General features: G+C 43.8%; 1 non-coding gene across 1 annotated transcript; it reads right to left on the bottom strand.

Annotated features, from left to right (window-relative positions):
- Positions 1 to 8,743: 8,743 nt before the first annotated feature.
- TRNAL-UAA (transfer RNA leucine (anticodon UAA)) lies at positions 8,744 to 8,826 on the bottom strand. The gene has a single exon. It is a non-coding gene; the product is annotated as a tRNA-Leu (tRNA).
- Positions 8,827 to 16,506: the final 7,680 nt, after the last annotated feature.

The raw sequence follows: 16,506 nt of genomic DNA, 5'->3' as shown, positions 1-16,506 counted from the left end.
CAGCCTCCCAAAGTGTTGGGATTATAGGCGTGAGCTGTTGCACCCGGCTCTTTATTCTTTCTTTCTTTTCCTCTTTCTCTCTCTCTTCTCCCCTTTTCCCTCTCCCTTTTCCTTCTCTCTGCCTCCTCCTCCTTCTCCCTGTCCCTTGGCTGAATGCAGGCTTTCTCCCAGTGATAGGCAAATACTACTTCTTGTCCCTCATTCACATTCTATCACTTCTGTGAACAGCCTCTGCTTCTTCTCTACTGCTCTGAACTGTACCCCACAGTTCAAGGGGAGATCCATAAAATAACTATGAAATAATCAATTGTATGATTTTAGTTGTTTAACACCATGAAGGCAGAACCTTATCTTTCTTATTCATTACTATATCCCAGCTCCCAGCATAGGTGGGTGTGCCCATTCTGGCCACTTTTAAAATACTTACTGAGTTAATGAATTGCCTAGTTGGAACTAGAGGTTGCCAGCTTTCAGTGCTTGTATCTCTCCACAAGACTTTCCTAGACATTTTTAAAAAAATGGGTAAATGGCAGCAGTAAGCTGTGTGTTCTGGAAGGAGCCTTTAGGCTGGCTCACAGTGCTGAGATATAGAAGCAGAACAGAGAAATTCAGTGGGGGAAACACTTTTTACCCCAAATCCACCCAAGCCGGCTTCTCCACCCAGACTTACCCAAGTTCATCCTCATCTTACTTTCGTCTGAGGGCCACTCACAAGAGACTAAAGAAATTGACTAATTGGGCCGGGCGCGTTGGCTCACACTTGTAATCCCAGCACTTTGTGAGGCCGAGGCAGGCGGATCACGAGGTCAGGATATCGAGACCATCCTGGCTAATACGGTGAAACCCCGTCTCTACTAAAAAAAAAACAAAAAATTAGCCGTGCCTGGTGGCAGGCGCCTGTAGTCCCAGCTACTAGGGAGGCTGAGGCAGGAAAATGGCGTGAACCCGAGAGGCGGAGCTTGCAGTGAGCCGAGATCGCGCCATTGCACTCCAGCCTGGGCGAAAGAGCGAGACTCCGTCTCGAAGAAAAAAAAAGAAAAGAAAAGAAAAGTAATTGACTAATTTTTGACTCAATTAGTATAATATCGAGGTCACTTTAACTCATTAGGCCACTTTAAAACTTCATTTGTTATCTGCAGCTAAAAGTACATTTGTGCATGTTGTTCTTTGTAGAGCACTAATGGAATTAGGCATTACACTGAATCACAGTAAAAGAGCTATATAATAACAGGCTTCAATTCCACTTTATACTCTCTGGTGCACTTTGCTGCTCTTAAAAGCAGGATATCATATATTATTTTGCACATCTTCCGAGTGTTACGGGTTTCTTATTTGTCTTATGTGGGATTAAAAATAATTTTTTTTAGGTCAGGTTGCATTTAAAAAGCTGAACTGGGTGGGTCCAAATTGCTAGTGTTTAAAAAATGTGAAAAACATCCTTAATATAGCTATTTGTGACTAACCCAGTGGGTGTGATACACAGGGAGAAACAATAAGTTCTCTTATTGTGCATTTGAAAAGTTAGAGTTTAGAACTCTGCTATTCAGAAATTATTCAGGGAATTACCCAGACTTTTCTTTAAGAAGAGGTTGTTGATGATGAAAAATTAGACATTTCAAAACTTTTAAACGAAAAAAAGTTTAATAAATCAGAAGAATGCAATCTATGTCCCTCTCCCAATTTTCTCTCTTTTAAAAATTCTGTTGCTGATGATCTCGTTCTACTCTCCTGCAATTGCTGTGGCAAATACAATTGTCAACTGAAGAATGATGAGATTCTTAAATTTGGAAAGGAGAGCTTTATTTCTCATAAAGAGTTCCAGCCTGCAGGATGGCCATTATGACAGACGGGGAAATATAGCCTCTGGCCAGAAGCCAGAAAGACACTTTGAGGAAGGGGCAAAGGGAATAGGAATTTATGCTGGGCAGGATGGCAAATATATAATACATATTTAATAAGCCAGAGGAGGACTCATGCATACTTATGAAAGGAGAAAGATGTGCGTGAGCATTTGAGCTTCATGCCCCTTCATGAGTCCCAGGTACAAAAAATGGCGGTGTTAGCATGATCCCAGAATGCAGTTTTCAGCCCTCTGATGTCAAAACATGAAGCAGAGGCCAGATGGGGTGGCTCATGCCTTTAATTCCAGCACACTGGGAAGCCGAAGCAGGAGGAGCACTTGAGCCAAGATTTTGATACCAGCCTGGGCAACATAGTGAGACTCTGTCTCTATGAAAAATAAGAAAAAGTTAGTTGGGCATGGTGGCTTGAGCCTGTCATCCCAGCTGCTCTGGAGGCTGAGGTGGGAGGATTGCTTGAGCCCAGGAGTTTGAGGCTGCAATGAGCTATGATCATGCCACTGCACCCTAGCCTGGGCAACAGATTAAGACTCTTTGTCTCAGAGGAAAAAAAAAGGTGAAGCAGAGGACACAAAAACCTTTACTGTACCTCTTCCGCAGACTGACAAGAACCACTCCATGCTTGGTAGTCTCTTATTAGGCAAAAGAGGAAGGGCAGTGTCAGGCAGTTGGTTGATGTCATGGTGGAGTCTTTTGAAAGGGCTGGTTTCTGTTTAGGCCTTAGGGAAGAAAGCCTGATCCTGGTTAGTGAGGGAGAGGATATAAGGAGGCATGCCTGACCTCTCACCTCACCATAAGTGACAACTCAGTTTTCAAGGTTACTCTGGGGTCCCCTTGGTTAAGAGGAGATCTGTTTAGTCAGTGGGGACTTAGAATTTTATTTTTAGTTTACACACACAATGTACATCCAACAAAATCAATTCCATGAGCAACTTTTGCCTTTATAGCAAAACTGATCTCACAGTCAATCCATATACACACTTTATAAGAATCACTAAAGTATAACAATAGCTTCATCTATTGATCATTTTATATGCCAGGCACTTTCTAAGCATTTTTTCAACCTTACATTTATTTCTTACAATGAATTGTTTGATGGGTACTATTATTGTCAACTCCATCTCATAGGCAAGAAAACAGGGACTTGGAGAAACTGAATGGCCAGTCTAAAGTCACACAGGTACCACGGGTTGTAGCTAGGATTAAAAATTGAACTGGCAGACTCCTAATCACAGTTCTTGTGTTGCCTCATAGGACCTATGCTGTGTATTTCACAAACACACACAATTCTGTGTTTATATATAAATTAAATTGTGGAATTGAGGCAAATATTCAACACTTTTAAATAATCCATCTTATCCATGCAACTTAAAAAAGTCACCTTATTCAGTAACTGCCAACCTTACCATGCTATGGCAGTGAATAAAATGGCTGAAAACACAACCTAAACCCAAAGATAAACTTAGAACTTGAATTGCACAAGTGTATTGTCTAGCCTACCCAGATAGAAATGACTCAATGACTCAAAAACTACTTAAGTGTTGCCTCTTTGGGCTTCTGAATGCTTTTTTTTTTTTTTTTTTTTTTGTTGAAACAGGGCCTCACTCTTTCACTCAGGCTGGAGTGCAGTGGCGCAATCTCGCCTCACTGCGAGCCTCGACCTCCTGGGCTCAGGCAATCCTCTTGCTGCAATCCTCTCACGCAGCCTCCTGAGTAGCTAGGACTACAGGCACGCGCCACCACACCCGGCTAATTTTTGTATTTTTCGTAGGGATGGGGTTTTGCCATATTGCCTAGGCTGGTCTCAATCCTGGGTGCAAGCTATCCGCCCACCTCGGCCTCCCAAAGTGCTAGTATGGCAGGTGTGAGCCACTGCTCCCAGCTGACTTCTGAATCTTGATTAGTAAGGTCCACCCTAGCTGAACAAAGAAGAGGAGAGGGAAAAGAAGTAAAAGAAGTATGAGAATGACTGAACCCACAGTGTATTAACTATATTTTAAGATGTTCTGTATTTTTAATGCTCTGGCATCTGGGGTCTTACTGATTGGGCAGAGATTGTCCCTCCCAAGGTCAGCTAATTCCTAGAGACGGGAGACAACTCAGAATAGCCCTTACACCTCAGAGCCTGCTGAAATTACTCAAGCCAGCCAATCTTAAGCATTCTTACCCTTTCTTGCCCCCTTTTTTCCTGCAAAAACCACAATAAAGGCTGTTTTTTAAAATCTTACTGCTTTTTCATTCTTATTTTTAAAAAATTTTATGGGTGCATAGAAGCTGTATATGTCTGTGGGTACATGAGATGTTTCGATACAGGCAGGCAATGTGAAATAATCACATCATGGAGAAGAGGGTATCCATGCCCTCAAGCATTTGTCCTTTTTGTTGCAAACAATCCAATTACACTGTTAGTTGTTTTATTATATTTTATTTTTTATTTTACTTTATTTTTGAGAAAGGGTGTTGCTCTGTCACCCAGGCTGTAATGCAGTGGTGTGATTACGGCTTACTGCAGCCTCAGCCTCCTGGGCTCAAGTTATCCTCCCACCTCGGCCTCCCAAGTAGCTGGGACTACAGGCGCACGCCACCACACCTGGCTAATTTTTGTATTTTTTGTAGAGATAGGATTTTGCCATGTTGCCCAGGCTGGTCTCAAATCCCTGGGCTCAAGTGATCCAACTACTTCGGCCTCCCAAAGTGCTGGAATTACACGCATGACCAGCTGCAGCCAGCCACACTGTTTATTTTAAAATGTTTAATGAAGTTATTATTGAAAATAGTCACTCTGTGGTGTGACCAAATAGTGTGTCTTATTCATTCTATTTTTTTTTTTTTTGGTACCCATAATAAAGATTGTCACTTATGCTTTCCCTTCAATCTTTCTGCCACTGACTGACCCCACTCCTTCCCCATGTGGCCCTGCATGGTGTAGTGTGACTCCTGTGTCTAGGGATCTGCGACATAAAAATTGCTTCCTTCATGACAGTCATTTTTGTGTCGTGTCCTACTGTTCCTGATTAAAATAAATCCACAGTACATTTGAAAACACATACCCTGAATAAGGATTAATATGTGTACAACACACAAAATGAATTATGAATACTCAATGGATTTCGGGGTAGTTCACTTATTCAGCAGGTATTTGTTGAGTGCATGTAATGTACTGGAGACACTCTGCTGGACGAAGTTTTCATTTCAGTTCTGTAAGGACCCACTGCTGACCCTTGACTGGTGTGGCTAATGAGACAGTTCTGGCCCTGGCTGGCTTACATTCCACAGTCACAGGCTGTCACTGCCCAGTGCAGCCTGTTCACACTGGGACATCCACTTTTTGCTTCAGAGCTCTTAATATTGAGTTTGGCCTTTGCCAAATACTAATCTACAACCTGGGATTCTGCCTCAATGTTATTTTCTTCTAAAATGATATAATAACAACAAAAGAATCATTCTTCTCTGCCAGGCAGTCTGATAAATGGTTCAGAGGCATCAAAATCTATTTTGATGAAAATGAAACATAGGCTGGGTTGGTTCGCAATCACCCTTTATCCGGTAGCAGAGTAATAAGGAGATGCAAGGCACCTGGGATTATGTTCTCTGCATCTTACACACTATCTTTGAACTAAACAGACTTATTAAAACATGGAGCATTACCATTTATCCCACTTGAACAATTAACATATGGGTGAGGTTCATAGCATACATTGAATTTGTTCTTTAGCTAGCTGCAATTGTATTTGAAAGTAAAATGAAAAACAAGCAAAATAATTAAGGCTTCCAAATTCCAACTTCCTACTGAGGACCAAGAATGCTACTTGTTAAGGATCTCTCAAATTGGACATGACTTCTGCGTTTTAAAGTTGATGGCTAATCCAGATATCTATTATCCTTCAACTTCATAGCCAGATTTGGAGTTGGAAAATAAACTAAAACAAACAAAGAAGATGCAGTGCGATAAAGCTTCTATTGATACAATGAAAATAATGTCTCGTGCAAGTTGTATCAGTGATTCAGGATTATTTTCCATGGCAGGTTTATCATTAATGATTAAAAGAGAAAAAAGAAAGTCAATTTACTGGCTGACATAGATACAGCCTGAATCTGCTTCCAAACACAGTAACTGTGGAGCAAATTATCAGAATTCTATAGTCAGAATAAGGCAGACAGAATTTAACAAAAAATTTGCCTCAACTTAACCAGTAGGTGTCACTGCGTAAATACATTGGTAGCAGCTTTTCTACAGAGATCTATGTAAAAGCCCAATAGAAAATAATCAAACAATTTTGAATAACTTACAACTAGTTCAAACCCACAGAGAATGTTTATAAATCTGCACTGTTAATTTATAATTCAAAGGACTGACTTAAGTTCTTTTTGTTAAGATAATTATTAGAAAATCATTATAAGCTTAGTGGCAGTATACAAATTTAATAATTCAAATTTAATTCAAACTAATTTAAATTTAATTCAAACTAAGTTAACGATTCAAATTTAACTTCAATATATTCGCTATGTTTTAAGAACTTTTGAAAATATATAAAGAATCTAATATAACAAATCTGCTTTTCAAGGAAAAAGTCCTGGGCTTTTAAGGAGGAAGAGAAAGACTGAGCTCAGTCTAACTGGCTATTAACAGAGTTAAACAATTTTTCCCCCAAAATATTTTCTACCAATTCAACATGCCCCCCATTCCAAGCCTATAAAGACAGACCAAGATTCTCTACATTAGTAGACACAGATACTTCCAAATATAACACTCGTCAGGTTCCTTCTGTTGCAAATCCTGCAGGGCATCCTGGGCATCATACTTCACAAGGCCCCCAGATGGCTCCCAGGTGGCTTACCCCACCTGTATCTGTCTCCCTCTCCCCCTTGCCCCTCCCTCATCCCTGCTTCTCTTCTTTCACTTCTCAACTAAAGCTGGCTCTCTGAGGAAGAGTCAGGCCTTCCCAAACCACTCCTTTAGCACCTTGGGCATAATTCATATTTTTTCGTTACAAGTGTGGCTTATTAAAATCTCTGTCTCTTGCTATCTGAGCTCACTGAGACAGAGGCCGGGTTATTTATCTGCACATCCCAAGTATCTAATAGTGAGTGGCTCAGAGCCTGTTCTCAGTTGCTGGCAGGATGTTTATTTCCAAAATTTGTAGACACTCTTTTTCTCTTTCCTTTTTGAACAATTCAATTCTAAAGCCATTACGTGAGCGTAAGCAATGTATAGATCTGCATTGGGGAGGCAGGAATTCAGGGAGTTACAAACATGGACGGGGAGACAAAATAAAACAAAGTCTATAGTGTTGGATCAGAATTGGAGGTATATATAAACTCCTTGATATACATAAAGATATATGAATAAACATAGATATATATTTATATAGATAAATATACAAATAGATAAATATGCACACACACACACACACGCGCACACACACACACACACACACTCCTTAATTCTGTCTACCCAGAGGGCCTGGGAGTAGCAACACCTCAAAAGCAATGAGCACACCTAGCACTGAGACCTTGGTTTCTAGATATCATTCTCCACTAAAAGGAACCAAGGATCTTTGGAAAATGGCTGATTCTAGTACTGGGTCAGGAAAGCACAAGGTAAATCTGGACTGTCTTGGAGTAAGAAGTAAGGAAGTGCTAAAGAATAATGCAGACAGGTCAAAAGTCAGCTTGAATGGGCTGTCACTGGCCCAATCTGAGACACCCTGAGCATCAAAATGAATGAATGGATTGTAACCATTAATTAAAATAGGGCATCATGGGTACGTAAGTACATAACTTATAATTCCATAAATAATTGAATAAAATGAAAATTTGATAAGGCACGGGATATTACACAGCTTCAAAGCACTTCCCTCTAAAACAGGTACTAATCACAAAGGGAAAACAGTAACTTTATAGAGGAGAAGCCTGGCAGAGAAGCAGGCCACACGGAAATCATGCCGCCTGAGAGGCTGCCGTGAGAACACGGCATGGCTTCTGTGGAAGTCCTGCTAAATAAACAGAGCCTGGATCTCATCAGGAGGAAACACCAGAAAACCTAGACTGACAAAGGGACATTCTACAAACCGGCTGGCTTGTCAACAGAAGTGTCAAGATCATGAAAGTCAGCAGAGGCTGAGGAGCTGATCCACACGGAAGAAGCCGAAGGAGACAGGACAAGTAAATGCAACGCATCATTCTGAAGAGGAGCCTTTTGCTATAAAGAACATTCTTGCGACAAGTGGTGACCGAATGCGGACCGAGGATTAGATGGTATTAAATCATCAATGTTAATTTCCTGATTTTAATAGTAGTACTTGGGCATCCACTCGGTATTTTACTTTTAAATGATTCAAGAGAGGAAAAGAAGTTATTTGCATTGTACTTGCAACTTTTAAAAATTCTTAGATGGCTCTCATTAAACAAACAATTTTAAAGGAAGAAGAAGAAAAAAAAACTTGACCACGCTGTATTTAAAAATTCTAAGCCGAACCCAAGTTGGAGTGCATTTTACATCTAGGATGATACAGTCTCCGCCTTCTAGGAGTTAATAGAAGGGTTGTGTGCACAAAATTAACATTGGCGGGGGGAAAAAAAAGGGAGAGAGAGAGGGGGGAAAAAAAGAGATGCATTTTTTACTTTTTTGCAGAGGCAGTTTTAAAAATACCCTCCAGGTCACAGCCCTCCCCCTCCCGGCCGCCTCCCGCCCCGCAACTGGGAAGGTGAGCGGAGCTCTGAGGACCGCCGCCTGCGCGGTCTCTTGGTGGGAAGTAGGACTTTGCATGTGAGCGTTGCGCTTCTCCCAGCCAGAAGTCGGAATTCTAATGTCCAAGGCGTGGTGTGTTCCGTGAGATTCGTATTTTTAAAAAATAAAATAATTTAAGAGAAAAACGGGAAGCTACCAGGAGTGGGGTTCGAACCCACGCGGACATATGTCCATTGGATCTTAAGTCCAACGCCTTAACCACTCGGCCATCCTGGTACCGACGTTGAACGTTGTTTTCGCTCTGCTTACAAGGCGTCCTCTACCTCCTCCTGCCCGCACCCTCCTTCCAGAACGCAGAGAATTTTCGCTGCCACTCTCTCGGTTCTCCCAGCCCGGGCTGGGGCGGCCGCCACGCCGGTACCTCGGTTTCTCGCCGCCGCGGCTCACTGTTGCCCCCGGCCCGCTGAGGCAGTGAAGACAACTGCAGCGGAGCGGCGTGCTCTCCGCTGGGGCGGCGGCTGCGGCAGCGGCGCTCGCGGGCCTTTGGCTGGGGCCAGACTCCGGGCCCTCCAGCTTTCAGTTTCGAGGTCCGCGGGCGCCGCAAACACACACCAGCAAACTTCTGGGTTCCTGGGAGCGCGTTCTGGAGGCGCCTGGTTGGTGGTGCAGGGACGCGGCCCACAGGGCGGCGTTTAGTTTGTGTTGTTCTAAGCAGAGTAGGTTTCAAGGAATGAGGTGCACGGGCAGCAGCAGAGTTCCTGGACCCTCTGCCCCTAGGGGCCGCTTTTCTTCTTCGCACGTGCCACAAGTCACACGGGAGGGAGGCTTTGTAGAAATGCGCGTGTCGCCTGTGCCACGCCACATGCAGGGGAGCGTGGCAAAGTCTCCTTTCCTGGTGGCTGAAGGCACCATCGCCACTGCACAGCCTTGGATGCAGTGCGGTGGCCTCCTCTTTGCCCCCGCTGCCCTACAATGCAATGAGATATTTCTGTTCCCCTTTCTTGTTTTGCAATGCTCTCCTTCCTTTCTGTGCGCATGAGATTCAGTTTGTCCTGTTATCCCTTTTCCCAGCACTTCCACTCCATTCCCCACTACCCAGGACCTCATATCTACCACAGAACCCAGAGCCCAGGCTCTGTGTTGTGGAGTGGTAGGGGCCTGTGGCTGAGCTGGGATCTGGCAGCCACACGACTGTCCGGCCACGCCCTTGTTCATATGGTGCAGGCGGCGACTTCTTCATCAAGAACTTCTATCAGCCTGGAGACTGCACACACTAACCTCACTGTGCAAGACCTCACCAATGGCTCTCCTACTGGGTCACATTGTAAGAACTGTCTTGCCTCTTCCTGGAACTCCTGCAATGCCTGGGAACACAGGCTGTCACGAGCCTGCTGCCCTGGTTCCCGGAGTTTCCGCCAACTCTTAGAAAACTGCCCCTGCGAGAGGGCCTCAGGATAGTAACCGGGAGAATCACCCCCTTCACACTTTGCCACACAGCATTGTAAGCTGTCAGAGGCCTGCGCCTATGTCCTGACCTCAATAGCACCCCTCCTTCTAAGCGCCAGGCCCGGCCCTCCGAAGTACACAACAGGAGCTCAGGCAAGAGCAGTTCCTCAGGCCTTGCCCTGCGGTGCTGAGAGAAGAAAGGGAACTTAGACTCTGCCAGGGTCAAGAGGCAGCCACGTGGTGATGACATGGGGTCACCAGAGTGCCACCTGCCACCCGCCATCTCCATTGTGTGGCGCCAAATTGTCAGAGGCCACAGTCTTGATAAAAATGGCTTTCAAGGCACTGAAATAATAATAACATGGATTGAGAACATGTCACTATGTGACAAGCATTGCTCTAAGCTCTTTACATATATCTTGTCATTTAATTTTCAGCTGGGCGTGGTGTTGCGTTCCTGTAGTCCCAGCTACTCGGGAGGCTGAGGCCAGGGGATTGCTTGAGCTTGGGAGTTCAAGGCTGTGTGTGTCATAATTGTGCCTGTAAATAGCCACCACTGCACTCCAGCCTGGGCAACATAGTGAGATTCCATTTCTAAAATAAATGAATAAAAATTTCTTAACAACCCTGTAAAGTAGGTGTGTGAGGGACACATTCAAACCACAGTACTATTTGAATGATATTTTTCTTAACCCCAGACTCAGCTTCCAACAAGCCCCTAGTATAAGACAGTTTGGAGTAACACAGCCGCATCGTAGGGTATCCCTTAGAAATGCACGTTCTGAAGCCTCAAAATTGTATTAAAAATTTCTGGCTGCTGTTTAAGGATGAGCCTGGTACAAGTTAGTTTATCGTTGGTCGTCTTTGGAAAAATACAACCTGCCACACAGCAAAACTCTAACAGTATCTCCCATTACTAATGTTTTTCTTCCAATGTGATTTTGACACCCCTCCCATTAATAGATGGAATGTGGGGGGAGGGGGAGGTTTGTGTTCTCATTCATTGAATCTGGAAAGGAGCTTGTGTGGAGGAGTGATACTATGTGACTTCTGAGGCTAGGTCATAAAAGTTGCTGTACCTGTACTTCACTTTGTTTTTTTGAGATACTTGATCTTGGAACTGAGCCACCATGCTGTGAGGAAGCCCAAGTAGCCACATATAGTTGTTTCAGGTGACTGCCCTCAAACAACAGGCAGTATTAACTGCTATAAATATTACTGCATGAGCCTTCAGATGATTCCAGCCCCTAGTTATCAAGTGACTCCTCCCCCACAGTCACTGATTCCTTCCAGTTAATTACCCCATATTATTATGTATGCAGCGTAGACAGTTTGTCCCCATAGTATCCTTTTCCAATTCCTGATTCACAAAATCTGTGGAAATAATAAAATAGCTATTATTTGTACCACTGTTTGTTTGTTCTTTTGTTTAAGTGAAGCAATTGATAATGAAAATTCTGAGAATGATAAACTGGGAGTGCGGTGATGAGGCACTAGGAGCACTGGAAGAGACAGGCAATCTGAGAATAAAGCCAGCACAGGGGGAAGCAGAACCCCAAGATGGAGAGAGTCCAAGGTCTGATTCCATCATTGAAGTCATTTACTCCACCCTTCCTAGAAACTGGATTCAGGGCCATGCTGCCATCTTCCAAATCTATATCATACATGGAAGTGTCTGTGTGGAAGAACAGAAGTTCCATCCCTGGATGCTTGCTGCAAGGGTGGATAGGAAAGAAAGTTCTGGCTTCTGCCTCAGGAAGCAGTCTTGAAAATGGAAGAAATCCCCCAAACATAGGAAAAGTTGCCAAACTTGCTGGCAACTACAAGGCATGACAAATACCCACTTGAGTGTTGGAACAAAATGTGAAAAGCACTGTGCCATGGCATTTGTTATAACTGACAATATTAGAGAGTAAATGTCAATATTAGGACAGATTTTGTAACATCAAAATGGCTTCACGTTCAAGAAACTGCATTTAACATACTTCTTACAGAGAAATGTTCCACGCTATTTAAACTAGTTTTCAGTGTGTATATGTGCTTAGTTAAGCCATGATATTCTTCATACATTCTGTGATGGTTTTAAAAATATGTCCATAAATGCTTTCATACTTCCGTCTTCAACAGGGGAAGACTACCTTTCCTCCCCTTGAGTGTGGGCTGAATCTAGTGACTCATTTCTAATGGACAGAATAAAATGAAAGTGGTCTGCAACCTTGGAGATGAAATCATCAAAAGGCACTGCTGCTACCACTGTGGTTGTCCCGTCTTGGACCATTCACTCTGGAGGATGCCAGCTGTGATGTCCCACATGGAGGCTCTGAACGGAAGCCTCTAGTAACCACCACGAGGACCTGAGGTCTCACATGAGTGAGCTTGGAAATGAGTCTTCCACCTCAGTCAAGCCTTCTGATGACTGTAACAAGAGGCAGCAACTTGACTGCAACCTCAGGAGAGACCCTGAGCCAGAACCACCCATCTAAGCCCTGATTTCATGATCCTCAGAAACCAAGTGAGATAATGAATATTTGTTGCTTTAGGCTGCTAAATGTTGTGCTGTTTTTACATAGCTATGAGCACTAATACGTTAATATTAATATTCTACTAATACTGTAATGCACTAATTCTAATACTAATACTATAGCACTAATACTAGGCAAAGTTAGTTTCTCTAGCACTGATGATGTGCTCACAGGCATGTATTTTGTTTCTTTACATCTATTTTATTTTATTTTATTATTTTCAGAGTTGTTTATATATATTTTATTTATTTATTTAGAGACAGAGTCTCTCTGTGTGGCCCAGGCTGGACCGCAGTGGCATGATCTCGGCTCACTGCAACCTCTGCCTCTGAGGTTCAAGCGATTCTCTTGCCTCAACCTCCTGAATAGCTGAGACTACAGGCATGCACCACCACGCCCAGCTAATTTTTGTATTTTTAGTGGAGACTGGGTTTCACCATGTTGGCAGGGCTGACCTCAAGTGATCCAACTGCCTCAGCCTCCCGAAGTGCTGGGATTACAGGCATGAGCCACCACGCATGGCCTGTTTATATATATTTTAAATTTTTCTTTCTTTTTAAAAAAAATTTTAGATTCAGAGGGTACATGTGTAAGTTTGTTACATGGATATATTACATGATACTTTGGTTAGGGCCTCTAATAAACCTGTTGCTCAAGTAGGGAACTTCGTACCTAATAGTTTTTCAACCCTTTTCCCCACTCTGTCACACCCCATTGTAATACCCCAGTGTTTATTGTTCCCATCTTTGCATCCGTGGGTTTCTACACATCTATTTTAAAAGAAAGAGTAATCCTGCTAACCTCCTTGCTAACATCCAACTTTCCTTCTTGCATTTGTTTTCAAATTCTTAAATAGATTGCCCGTACTTTCCAAGCCTACTCATTTGCTTTCTGTTTTTTTCCAGAATCCTCTGAAATGTAGCTTCTATGCTTATCTTTCTCTCTCTTAATCTTTTCAGAATGAAAACATCTTTACAGAAACAGATTCAAGTTGTAAACGTTGTATGACATCCAAACAATGTAGAAATAAAGTAAAATGTGAAACCTCTCATTCACAACCCGTATAATCAAAGTCATACTAAATTGGGGTCCCTTGTCTTTTGAAGATGCTAAACCATTTTCTGTCTCTCCTCTGCTTTTTCTCATGCCTGCTCTTCCCTGCCTAACTCTCTTCCAAGCCCCCCATAAATCCTATCTTCCCACCACACACACAGTTGTAAAGTTAAAGGAGTAAGAATAAGCTGCACTTACAAGTGTGAGTTTACAAAACTCAGGAAGCTCCAAATTACACTCTAGAAATATCCTTCTTGCTCTGCCTGGCGTTACTCATTATACAGTAGCCCCCCATTAGCTGCAGTTTTACTTTCCTCAGTTTCAGTTACCCACAGTCAACTGCGGTTTGAAAATATTAAATGGAAAATTTCAAAAGCAAACAATTCATAAGTTTCCCATTGAGTATCATTCTGAGTAGTGTGATGAAATCTCACGCATGGAACGTGAATCATCTCTTTTCCAGTATGTCCACTCTGTCTATACTTCTCGCCTGTCAGTCACTTAGTAAACCTCCTGGTGGTCAGATCAAAGTATCATAGTGTATATCACATTCAGTACTATCTGCAGTTTTAGGCATTTGCTGGGGGTCTTGGAATGTATCCTCAAGAATAAGGGGGCCCTACTGTAATAGAAATTACAGTTTGTGTTATTAGAAATGTATTCTTTTTGGTGACAGAATTTTCTCTTTATTTACTTGTAGAATTTAAATTTTTGTCTCAAACTTTTATGAAATAGAGTATACACATATCCTACACGGTAAAGCAGGATGTAAATTTGCCTTTTCGTCCATAACAGAGGGTTTTCATTATGATAACAATAATTTTTCTGAACTATCGATAAAATAAAAGGCAGCAGTGCATAGTAATATAAATGTATTGTTTAAACTGTCAAGTCAGTAGAGCTAGTTCAAATCGTAATTCTTTCGTAGCTGTATAGACAACTTACCAATTTCCTCAAGTCTCATCTGTAAAGTGGGAATAATAATTCCTACCTGAGAGAAATATTGTGAGAATTAAGTGAAATATGCATGTAAAATATCTCCGCTGGTTGTCTGGCATTAAAACAGAAGCCAGGTTTGCCACTTAAGCCAGACACAAGAAACGAGGGTTGATGGGAAGAAAAGCAGGTTTATTCAGAAAGCTGGCAAAACCGAGAAGATGGTGAACTGCCGTTCCAAAATATCATCTTAAGTCATTACAAATTTCAGGCTCTTTTTATGTTAAGGGCAAAGGGTGGAGGAGAGAGTTGAGATTAAGAGTTAACCAATGACTGAAGACACCTAGGTGGCAGCGAGGGTCTGAGGAGGTTAGGAAATTATTTGTCCTTGGTCATAATGCTTCTACAAATCTTTAACAAGGACCAACTAGACACAACCAGGTTGAACAGCTGCCACAGAGGAATGGGGGAACCAGGATAACTGGCACACTCCTAATAGACCTTCAGAGGGAAGGCACCAAGAGTAGATGCAGGGAAGACACAGAAGCTGGGCTGAAGGGGGAGGAAGCTGGGAACCCTGCATGAGGCTACCAAGCATCAGGGCTCGTTTCTGGCCCCCAGCAACTCTGGGGTAATGGGTGAGCTGAACTGGTAAGGAGCAACCTGCTTTTGTCACAGCCTCTGGAATCCCAGCAGGTAGAGACCCCTCAACCACCACGGACACCTGAGTTGGCAAGGAGAGCTGCTTAGAGAAGTGGCAGGGGCAGCCAGCTGATGCGCAGCCCGGAGTGTTTGGTGAGGGAGCATCTGTAGTGGAGCACAGCCAGGGATAGCCATCTCTCTAGGCTCCACTAGCTCCCACAGGAGACTTAAGTCCTAGGGGAACTGTCAGACTTGAACTCTGCAGGGTGGTCTTGCCCATTAGACTGGACTGGTCTGACCTGAGTAGTCCTTGGTCTTCTGGTCCCTTCTGGAACCCCAACCTGGCAATGTCTGCTTGCAGGGCAGCCTCGGGTGCCCTGGGGGCCCACACTATAGCTTTTGCACTGGTGGACCATGCCTGACTAGTGGAGAGCTGCAGTGCGGTGGTCTCCACAGCCACACATCAGTCTACCCACTCCTTCCCTGCACCGTAGCTTCCCCCGGGCCCATGGCCACCCCCCACATTGCTTTGTCAGCATGTATGTGCATGAGCAGATTTTGCTTTCCTTGCCCCACCATGAGGCACCATGCACCCTGCATGCACCCTGCTTCACCACTGCTGCTGGCAGAAGTGCATTTGACTCTACCAGCCTCCCTCCCCCACCATACTGCCATTGCAGTCGGAGCCTTGATGGGCATAGAGCCCACTAGCCCTGTCCCTGCCAATGCCCTGCCCCTGCATCAACACTGCCAGTAGAGTGAAAGTAGGCACAGAGAACAGAAGACCCTCCCCAGCCATCCCCACTTGCATGAATGTGCACAGATGGCACACTCAGACCTGCGCTGATCAGCACCCCAACCCCATGCTAACACCACCACCAGCACAACTTCATGTACAGTTGCCAGTGGGGCCCTCCTCCTCCTCAAGCTGTGCTGCCTCCACTGCAGCTGTGAATGCCCACAGGGAGGCAGGCACCCTGGCATCCACTAGCACCCTGCTGCAGCCAAGAAGCATGCACCTCACCATGCTGCCACTGCTGCTGGCAGGATTGGCATGAGGACAATCCTGCTGTCACCACACCGAAAACACTTTGGGTGACACCACCAATTGGAGTGTAGTGACCAGCCACCTGGGAGCATATCAGCCCCCCAGCACAGTGGATTCCTAACCTCGAGGAGACAGAGAACTAAGTTGAGGCTGATACAAGTCCCCTAGAGTTAGAGCATATAGTCCAGTGATTGGAAGCTGAGCTTTGGCCCCCTAAAATCTTCCAGAAATGAAGCCAGTTGGCTGAACCCACCTTCCTCCACAATAAAATCGTTAAGAGCATCAAATAGGATAAAAGGAAAAAAGCCC

The sequence above is a fragment of the Pongo pygmaeus genome, chromosome 5, assembly GCF_028885625.2.
Source record: "Pongo pygmaeus isolate AG05252 chromosome 5, NHGRI_mPonPyg2-v2.0_pri, whole genome shotgun sequence".
In the NCBI taxonomy this organism is placed as follows: Eukaryota; Metazoa; Chordata; class Mammalia; order Primates; family Hominidae; genus Pongo; species Pongo pygmaeus.
The sequence above is the reverse complement of the archived record's forward strand: the minus strand, read 5'-3'. Positions and strand labels throughout refer to the sequence as shown.